Genomic DNA, 10,255 nt, shown 5'->3' on the forward strand with positions numbered 1-10,255 from the left:
CATTCTCTCAAGTTAGTGTGTACATTTTAAAAATTCCGCCAGAATCCTCCCCACCCCCAGGGGAATTTCACAGTTGTTTTGAGTCATCTTGGTAGCCATAAATCACAAATGTTTAAGAGGAATAACTAACTGGACATTGCTCTAGGATCCCAGTTGACTTCTGGGCATACATTTAGGCACATTGGGTTGATATATAGTTCCACACCCCCAGAGGCAGACTAGTATCTCTTGCTATGCACACACAGTACTGTAATCCTAGAGATGGCAGAGGGTGAGTGAGGAGGGAGACGGTCTACAGGAATGATGTGATTATTCTGTAACTTGGATGAAGTCATTTTCTCTCTTCCCCATTCTCCTCCAGCTTGGGTAAAGCATCCCAAACACAGTTTCAGTATTATAAGAAGGCAGGTTGGTAGTGATAAAAAGCCAGGAAAAATGAAATAATATGAATTTCTATTTAAGTCTTGTATGACTATACCACTGAATATACATGATTTTGTTTTTAGCAGACACTCTTATTGAGTGTCTAAAAACTATTTAATATAACAATACTGAAAATATTTCTTGATAGTTAATCTGGGGTTATCCTTAAGGAAATAATGTGATATGATCGTCAATATTAATTGTGATGAAAATAAAAGGGTCTGTTGGGAGCAGCATAAGCCTTGATTACTATAATTAGAATTGCTTATGAAGCTAACATCTGATGTCATAAATGCTCATCATTATATATTTCTTATGAGAATAAAAGTACTAATGTTAGTTTATCATTTGAACAGACACATTTAATCAGGCTGGAATTGATTTTTTAAAACATAAGCAAAAAGTCGGACTACATATACTTTTAATTTACTTTCAACATAGTTTTTATGTAACCTAACTTAGGCCAACTATCTTTCAGTCACACAGTATTAGAAAAAAAAAAAACACTTCTTGAGAAGACTCACATATCAGATATAAACTTTTAAAACTCATCTCAATTAAACACATACACCATTCTGTCTTAAAAATTAGGGACAGAGTAAAAGGGTCAGAGTGCTTTAAATAGTCTTTGGATCCCTCTAACCCTGATGACGATGACAAAGGCATCGCCGACTCCTGCCAGGGACAGCCTAGTCAGCTATACCAGAGTGGAGTAGATCTTGCCACACTTAAGGCATCCCAACATCCTTGCTAAGCTCACAGTCGATAGAAATTAGTAAGAGCTGATTACCTCCAGGTAATGTCTCCAGCTGATCGTCTCCAGCTGATCGTCTCCAGGTGACAGGCGTTCCTTCACAGACTATGTCTCTTTAAAGACATAGGCCCGTGCCCATTCTGGAAGCCGTTTGCACAGACTCTACAGATGCTGCCCAAACTGTCCGGAGCTTTCCCTTGTGTTGAACTGGGGACTTCCACTGAGAAATCCCCTGACTTGAAGACTTCCTTATTTGTAGCTATCAACAGCCAATCATGGCAAAATATTGAAATGAAGCAAAAACTACCAGAAAATGTTCTGAAACCACCCGTGACTATAACTCTGACTTCCTTTTGAAACAATGATATTTTACCTGAATAGTTAAGGCATGAAAAAAAAATCTAGAAATTATAAATATAAAAATTTTATTTGGAAAAAGTATTTTTTCATGTAAAAAAGTTTTAAAAGTAAGCTTATCTGAAAAAAAATGCCATTTTAGCTTTACTCCAAGTCATATCTATAAATAAAAGTCAAACCCCAAATTTGAGTATATTTTTCTTTGCTTTCTGGCTTACAGAGGCCAGTTGGATGTAGCCTAGTGGAAAAAAAAAAAAAAAGGTATATCTTAAGATTCCAGAACGGGACTGTAGGTACTAGTGAGAGAGGTAAAGCAAAACAGGATTCTTTAGACAGAATTTCAAGTTTGAGACGCAGGTCACTGTTTGCATAAATAAGCACATTTCAGCCCTGGGGGAGTGTTTCTCTCAGACCACATGGGACCAAACTGTAAGCTTTACATATAAATGAAAGACAGCAATATCCGGGCATTTTTCTTTGTTATAAAATGGAAATGTCCTTATACATGATCTCTCCGGTTTCCCCTTTTATTACATATGATTAAGCAGGGAGGGTAAGTGCTCTATGTCACAAAGTTAGAAGCAACAGCTACCCTGATGGGTTGACGGGTCTGACCCCAAGTGCAATTTCACTTACTGTATGCTGCTCCTTCACAGCAAGTTCATGAGTTGGAACAAGGTTGCACCCTGTGGGGAAGTCTCCCTGCTGAGATCCTGCATAAGAAATGTCGGGAGGCATCCCCCAAGGTTCCAGTTAATAGAAACTAAAATTTACAATTTCCGATTCATAGTTTAGTTCCTTTGCTACTGTAAAGCACTATTATTTCTTAAATTGCATATCGAACATATCGGAGCTAATGCTGCATATGGTGGAATTATTCCTTCCCCCAAAATATTTTTTTAAGTTTCTAAAGTGCTGAATAAGCATGTGGTTAAAAACTGTTCTATATACTCATAACATACGCAGCGAAGCGTTTGTGTTCTTTCAGCACTATGTACTTGTTACAATCTCACTGGCGAATATCAAATACTAAACATGCTTTTGTGCAATGGAAAACTAAAATCTAACAATGTAAATACAACGAACTGAAACATCAGAAACTTACGATAGCGCTGGCGTGTGGACAGTTTAGTCCTTAAGAGTTTACAGTTGTGAAGCAAGCTTTTTAAAGCACAGCTTTTTGGAAAAGCAGCCCTCCTGTGTTGAAGGGGAAATACATGTCCCCACCTTCAGTTTTTGGTCTCTCTGTCCTACATTTCCTCCTTCAATTATTTACTTTGGCCATTGAGTTTGGCTAAGTCCCAAACTCCTGAAAAACTGGCTAAATTCCTGGAATATTGGTCACAACCTGATTGGACATTGATAGGGGCTTCTGACACCGTGGTGCAGAAACTTTCTGATTTGGTTAGAGATGCGTTTTGAAGATGTTATGAGTAAGCGTGTGACATTAAAAGCTGAAGACACCGCTGACTAGTTTAGACCCTAGGCAGGTAATGATATTTTCCCCTGTCCTTATTGAGTCCTTAGTCCACTCCTGCTCTTGAGTCTTACCTTTTTATCCTCTTGTAGAAATCCCAGTGGGAAAGGAAGGGATAGATGGGCACAGTGATCCGGGTGGTAGGGGGTAAAGGGGCATCAAGCTCAAGTTGGGTGGTAGCGGAAAAACTTAGGTTCTGATTAAAAAAGACAGATGACCAACGTGTTACCTGACCAATAAGAGCAGAACCAGCATGGGGTAGTAGGATTCTCATTGTAACTGTGTGTGGAAGGTCTCTCCAGAGAGAATGCTCTATTAGCTGATCTTTTCCTTTTCCTTTGAGAACATAAAAAGCAAGTCCTATTAACTGCTAACTAAGATTCAGCGAGACTCAGATACCTGCAAATCTGTCCAAGAAGCTAGTTAGGTGGCCATGTGGCACAGGAGTAGACTTTTAATTCAGAAACTTCACTTAGATTATCATACCAGCACCCAGAAGATGAATGCTTGGATATGGAATTTCTGGAAGTGGAAACATTTTCTTGACTTTACCTGTTGATAGGGTCAAGCTCTAAGATCTTGTTGGTCTATGGCTGCAGCAGGCCTGACCCTGAGATGTAATTTACCATATCTGAAGAGAAGATTCATGCTTTTTTATTTTAAACTTAACTTTCCCCCAACTTCCATAAACCACATGCAGGGGAGAGTAGCTGATGATAAGATTTTGCAACGTCACATAAATTTCTGCCAAATATTTCTTTCTTAGTGGTAATATTTATGTTTGGTATCCACATACAGTAGAATTTGGGGCTGGTATGAATGGCTGGAGAATACAAGGAGCAAAGCTAGATAGGGAAATAACTTCACTTGTTACAATTCTTCAAAATATTTTTTCTTATTCTTTGACAGTTCTATACATGTACATCCTTGTAAAAAGCTGTTAGCCTGTTTTATGCCCCTTCCCCCTGAAACTCTTCCTCTTCGTAACTCACCCATCTTCCACTTTTGTGCCTCTGTTTTGTGTGTGTCATATGGGGTAGCCTGAATGAACTTGGGTGAGAAAAGCTTTACTGAAGTATGGGTAACATGTCGGTTGTAATCCCTTCCTCCAGCCACCATTAACTGTCAATAGTCCTTTAGGGAAGAACATGGTCTCATTAGCCCTCTCCTATTTCATGATAAATGTTGACAAGCCAAATCTTGTATGAGCTAGTAACCAGGGCTCCCATGATTGCGTCAGACATATCACATCCAGAAGAACATTTCTCAGCACATTCCTTCCACCCTCTTCTGAGATGTTCCCTAAGCTTTTGGTAATAGGACAGAGCTACAACTTTTATATTTATGCTCTAATCCGATTTAATGATTGACCTTTGTGGTGGTTTAAATATTCTGGGCCCAGGGAGTGGCACTATTTGGAGATGTGTCCTAGTTAGGGTAGGTGTGGCTTTGTTGGAGGAAGCATATCACTGTGGAGGTGGGTTTTAAGACCCTTATCCTAGCTGCCAAGAAGCCAGTCTTCTCCTGTTTGTCTTTGGACGAAGAAGATGTAGAACTTTCAGTTCTTCCAGCCCCACATCTACCTGGACACTGCCATGTTCCTGCCTTGATGATAATGGACTGAAGCTCTGAACCTGTAAGCCAGACTCAACTAAATGTTGTTCTTTATAAGGACATGGTGTTTCTTCATAGCAGTAAAACCCAGAGACAACCTTATATCAGTGCTTGTTTGTTTGTTTGATAAACATTTATTACCTGTTTCTTCAACTCAGGTTATCAGGCTTTGGGAACAACACACTGAGGCATCTCACCATTCAAGTCCATGAGCTTAGGGATGCAGGGCTGTGTACTCAACTCATTGAGAAAGATGAAAATAGGATGTGTTACTCATTTTTTATGTCACTGTAGCAGAACATCTGTGCACATGTGTTAAGGGATGAAGGATTCTTGTAGACTCATGATTTCAGAGAATTCACTTCATGATTACTTGATTGTACTGCTTCTGGGTGCTTGCATAGTAATGGAAGGCATCATTGCAGAGAGTACAGTGTCATAGAGGGGATAGAGTGACTCCAACAAGAGGCAGGAAGGGACAAAGCACACCTTTTAAAGACACGCAGTGACATACTTTTCCCAAGCAGGCTCTACTTCTTAGTAATGCACCACTTAAGCTACAAATCCATCAGTGAGCCCATCTTTAAAGGAAGTGAAAACCCTTATGTTGCAGATGCTCACCATCTGGCGAGCAAGCTCTTAACACATAGGTCTTTTGTGCGGGAGCATGGAGGAGGATACTTCTTATCCAAATCACTACATAATAACGCTTTATGGGCAAAGAGACAGTTCTCAGTCCAATAACTATTCATTAAGAGTAAGCACTGAAGAAGTAAAAGAGTTAAGGGTTAAAATTGTAGTTCATATTTTTCCTATGATCTCAATGTATTTACTGTTTCTTTTAGGTTACATATATGGCTTTTGCTTGTTTTTAATTGCTTTTCAAGTAGATAAAACATAATCTCCATTTGCTTTTAGGATTATAGAAGAATATTTTTAATGTTGGTGACAGACATGATGTTAATACTCTTGGCAGTTCTTAAAGTAAAGCGTTGAGGTACACAACTGAGCAGCTAAGAGGTACTTCAGATTTATTTTTTGAGAATGGCAATAAAACTAGGGTCTTAAGTTCCCTAGCATTCAGCCATCCTCATTTATTTGACAGCTGATATTATTGGCTATCCAAAGGAAAAAATATGCTGTGATATGTAATACGTTAATAGGAACAATTACAAGATCTCTAGTTACTGGTCTCTACCACCTTATGAAGAGAAACAATAGGAAAATTGCTTGTGACTAGGAAGGTTGATGAGATTTAATTTATGAGCAATCATACAAAATTGACGAGTTTTCCTGGAGGCAGTAATATGGAGGCAATAAGCCATCCCCAAACTAATAAGGGCCTTGGAATTCCCTTAGAGAAAAAGGAAGTAACATTCTTGTGTTCTGACCCATCTTTCTGATCTTTGAGAGCAAAGATAAACTGTTAAATACTCATCCTTGTCATAAACACATGATTGCAGGAAAGGCGAATGCTTTCCTTAGAGAATATGGAGGAAAAAAAAAAAAACAACTGTATACAAGTATCAATTAAATTCTTCAAGGTAGGCCTCAGGCCAGTGGATAAGAGCAATTAGGAAACAAATTTTGTTTATTATAGGAGAACAACATTCTTGTATTCAGAAGATAAGTAGTTTCACTCCAGGAAGCAACGAGTTTCTTCTTTTTGTACAAATAAATCAAATACATGACAAATGATGGTTGTTTGGGAACCTTGAGAAGGGATTAAAACCTCAGTCAACGATGCCTTTAAAAAATTACTGTGGCCCTGACACAATTTCAAGCACTTTGCATATAACACTTCATTCAATTTTTGTAAGCACCCCATGGTGAAAGTACTATATTACAGGTACAAAAATGGATGTATAAAAATGAACTAGCCTAATCGAGTACAAATGACTTGTATGTAGAAGCCCTCATGTGTGTCTCCATAGTCCATGGTTTTAACAAGTATCTCATAGCAAAGCTGGCAGGCCTACTTGTCTGCTGTCATGCACCTGAACATGGAGACCATTATTCAACAGCAGCACAGAATTGGAGGGGAGGTGAAAGAAATTCAGATTCCCTGCCACTTTTGATTACTTCATGCCATTTGGAAGCTTCCATTTACAAAAAAAGTAATGAACTGAGAATATAGCACTTTCAACATCTACTCTCTACCTGCAAGTTCAGTCTTGGCACAGGCATGTGATCATAGTACAGTTGGATAAAGTAGGAGAAAGGTGAAGAGAAAGGAGGGTGATGCAGAGTGGATGCTCTGGTTAGGAACTGGAGGGGCTCTTGTTGACATCCACAATAGTGTCTGTGTTTGGTGGTTGTATATGGGATGGATCCCCAGGTGGGGCTGTCTCTGGATGGTCCTTCCTTCAGTCTCTGTACTGAACTTTGTCTCTATAACTCCTTCTATGAGTATTTTGTTCCCCCTTCTAAGAAGGATCAAAGTATCCACACTTTGGTCTTCCTTCTTCTTGAGTTTCATGTGTTTTGCAAATTGTATCTTGGGTATTCTGAGATTCTGTGCTAATATACACTTATCAGTGAGTACATATCATGTGTGTTCTTTTGTGATTGGGTTACCTCACTCAGGATGATATCCTCCAGACCCATCCATTTGTCTAAGAATTTCATAAATTCATTGTTTTTAAATAGCTGTGTAGGACTCCATTGTCTAAATGTACCACATTTTCTGTATCCATTCCTTTGTTGAGGGACATCTGGCTTCTTTCCAGCTTCTGGCTATTATAAATAAAGCTGCTAGCCTGATATAGCTGTCTCCTGAGAGGCTCTGCCAGTGCCTGACAAATACAGAAGTGGATGCTCACCGTCATCCATTGGATGGAGCTCAGGGTCCCCAATGAAGGAGCTAGAGAAAGGACCCAAGGAGCTGAAGGGGTTTACAGCCCCATAGAAGGAACAACAATATGAACTAACCAGTACCCCCAGAGCTCCCTGGGACTAAACCACCAATCAAAGAAAACTCAATGAGGGACTCATGGCTCTAGCTGCATATGTAGCAGAGAATGGCCTAGTTGGTTATCAATGAGAGAAGAGGCCCTTGGTCCTGTGAAGGTTCTATGCCCCAGTATAGGAGAATGCCAGGGCCAGGAAGAGGGAGTGGGTGAGTTGGTGACCAGGGGATGTGGGGAAGGGATGAGGGTTTTTGGAGTGGAAACCAGGAAAGGGGATAACATTTGAAATGTAAATAAAGAAAATATCTAATTAAAAAAAAAAGAAGAGGCGGGGCAATTTAGGCTCATGGTCTCTTCTCAAGTGCCAGTTTAACAAAACCAAGCTGCCTTGGAGGGCACAGTACCATTACTTAAGGAGATGGCAATGTATGTTCTGATTTTTCTGTTCTTCAACTTTTCTTTCATTTCTAATTTGTTACAGACAGCTTTGCCAGACTGCAGGGGACAAGAAGAACTGCTTATGTTTTCATTAACAATCTGAAAGTTGACAGAATCCCATCAGGGAATGAGACGAGTCTGTTTCAAGCATTAGATGGTTTGCTATCTCTTTCAGGACCTAAGGTGTCCACCCATTTAGTTTACAGCATGTTCTGACTTTGATGTGTGCTCTGGAACTCCTGTCTGATGTTAGTGAGAACTATCAATGAAATGTGACTCATAGGCATTTTCCTTCAAAGCTGAGAAACCTAGAAAAGGGCTTAGATATCAGGAGAAACTAGAAGTACTGGCTCCCATTAAAGAGTTTCAGAGTTTATAAATGACAGAAAACAAATTTGCATGCCTTGATATCTCTATCTTGGATTGATAAATTCATAAAATTGAGATGGCTGCAAGAGACCGAAGGTCATTGATAATTTTCCATTTGAGTACACACAGCATTGTAAGTTAGTACTTACAGAACATCTAATATTAGCAAGATTCACAGTTCATACTTGTAATTCTCAGTAAATGATGAGATTAAAACACACACACACACACACACACACACACACACACTAACCTGTCTGTAATCTTTAAGGCACAACAACAGTAAGAGAGAAATAAGATGTAGAGAAAAGCTGCCAAGACAGGAAAACCATGGCTCGGAGTGCTTTGAGGACTTTTAATAAAACAAGTCAGACTCAAGTGTGAGAGCTGACCGTGGAAAACGGTTTAGCTTGATGCCCTGACGCTGCTGGGAGGATTAACTAGCTGAAGTTTGCAGAGTGACTTCAGGGTTCTTTAATTTATAACTTAGGTTTCTTTTAAATTTGATTGTATTTAGTAAGATACCTGATCTGGGATAATCACAAGCTACTGTTACCAGGGGAAAGACTCAAGTAGAGCTCAATGGACAGAGTAATTATGTGTGGGGCATGCTACTTCTCTGGCTGAACCTGGCTGTATTCATTTACCTCACAGAGGAAACAGACATGAAGAGATGAACTGATTTTCTCAATATCAAGCTGACTGATGGTACTGACAGATTGGTAGGGTATTAAAGATCTGAGCTCCAAAGTGTTTGACCATTCGTGACTCTGTAATCTAAAGATGCTGGGAACCTCACATACACATGAACACACACACACACACACACACACACACACACCCCGCCCCCACTCACACACCCAATACCACACCACACACTCCATATACAAATAGTAATAGTATTACTAGAAATAGTAAATATTTAAAGGAAGATAGTGCTGTAGTTTGGAGACAGGAAGATCCCTTAGCCTTGCTGCCCAGGCAGCAAAATGCTGGCTCCAGGAGATATTAGGGCACAATAATACTGACATCCTGTAGCTGATTAGAGCTCTCAGACTTGAAGCTTTCGTTTGCTTCAGACTTTTGCTTTTCTTTGGTTTGAAGATTTAATATGATGGTCTTTCTAAACTTTATAGCTCATTTTTGTTTCCTTTATAATAGTCAAGTCTTTTTTCAAATAGATAACTGGCAGAGAGTCAAATTATCTCTGATATATTTATATATATGTATGTGTATGTTTGTATATGTATATGTATATGTATATGTATATGTATATGTATATGTATATGTATATGTATATGTATATGTATATGTATATGTATATGTATATGTATATGTATATACACACATATATGGGTTTAGGTAATCACTTAAAAGTTTGTTCTTCCAGAATAAAGGTCTCCTTCACCCCTTGACATTAGTCAGTGTCCAACTAGGAGACAGAAACCATATGGTAATTTGAACAGGCCATTTTAGTATGGAAAATTATTCGATGTGGTATTCTACTAAGAGTTAGCAAAAAAGATTCATGAGAATACCCCAGGTCTCTAAGAGAGTATCCAAATAAGGAACAAATGAGGGGAGAGACCTGCAGGAAGTGCTCTTGGTCCTTCATACCAAAAATGGTCTACATGTCGTTGGGACAGCAGTGATTGCTTCCCAAGTGGGAGGGACTGAGCCAGGCAAGTCAACTTTAGGGGTACCTGTGAGGTTCTTTGGGAAGCAGTCAGTAGGTATAGTACTGAAGTTTCCCTAGAAGCCTCCCATATATACTACAGCTTGGGGCAAATGTCCAGGCACCAGCCACAAGATAGGAAAAGGAAGCAAATGGAAAAGAGAAGAAAGAAAGAAAAGCTGTGTTTCATTTCTGTGCCTCTGTAGCTGCCCATACTGAGAAAGATGAAACGTGTGCTC

The 10,255-nt window shown here is 39.3% G+C and overlaps 1 protein-coding gene across 1 annotated transcript in view; it reads right to left on the minus strand.

Annotated features, from left to right (window-relative positions):
- The window catches only part of Tank (TRAF family member associated NFKB activator), a 78,921-nt gene extending 77,608 nt beyond the window's left edge, over positions 1-1,313 (minus strand). The window contains exon 1 of the mRNA XM_029473588.2: positions 1,214-1,313. The gene's annotated coding sequence lies outside the window, so the exon portion shown is untranslated. The remainder of the gene's footprint in view (positions 1-1,213) is intronic.
- Between the last annotated feature and the right edge of the window lie 8,942 nt (positions 1,314-10,255).

The sequence above is a fragment of the Mus caroli genome, unplaced genomic scaffold (assembly GCF_978045245.1).
Source record: "Mus caroli unplaced genomic scaffold, Mus_caroli_1 scaffold_2, whole genome shotgun sequence".
NCBI classification, from domain to species: domain Eukaryota; kingdom Metazoa; phylum Chordata; class Mammalia; order Rodentia; family Muridae; genus Mus; species Mus caroli.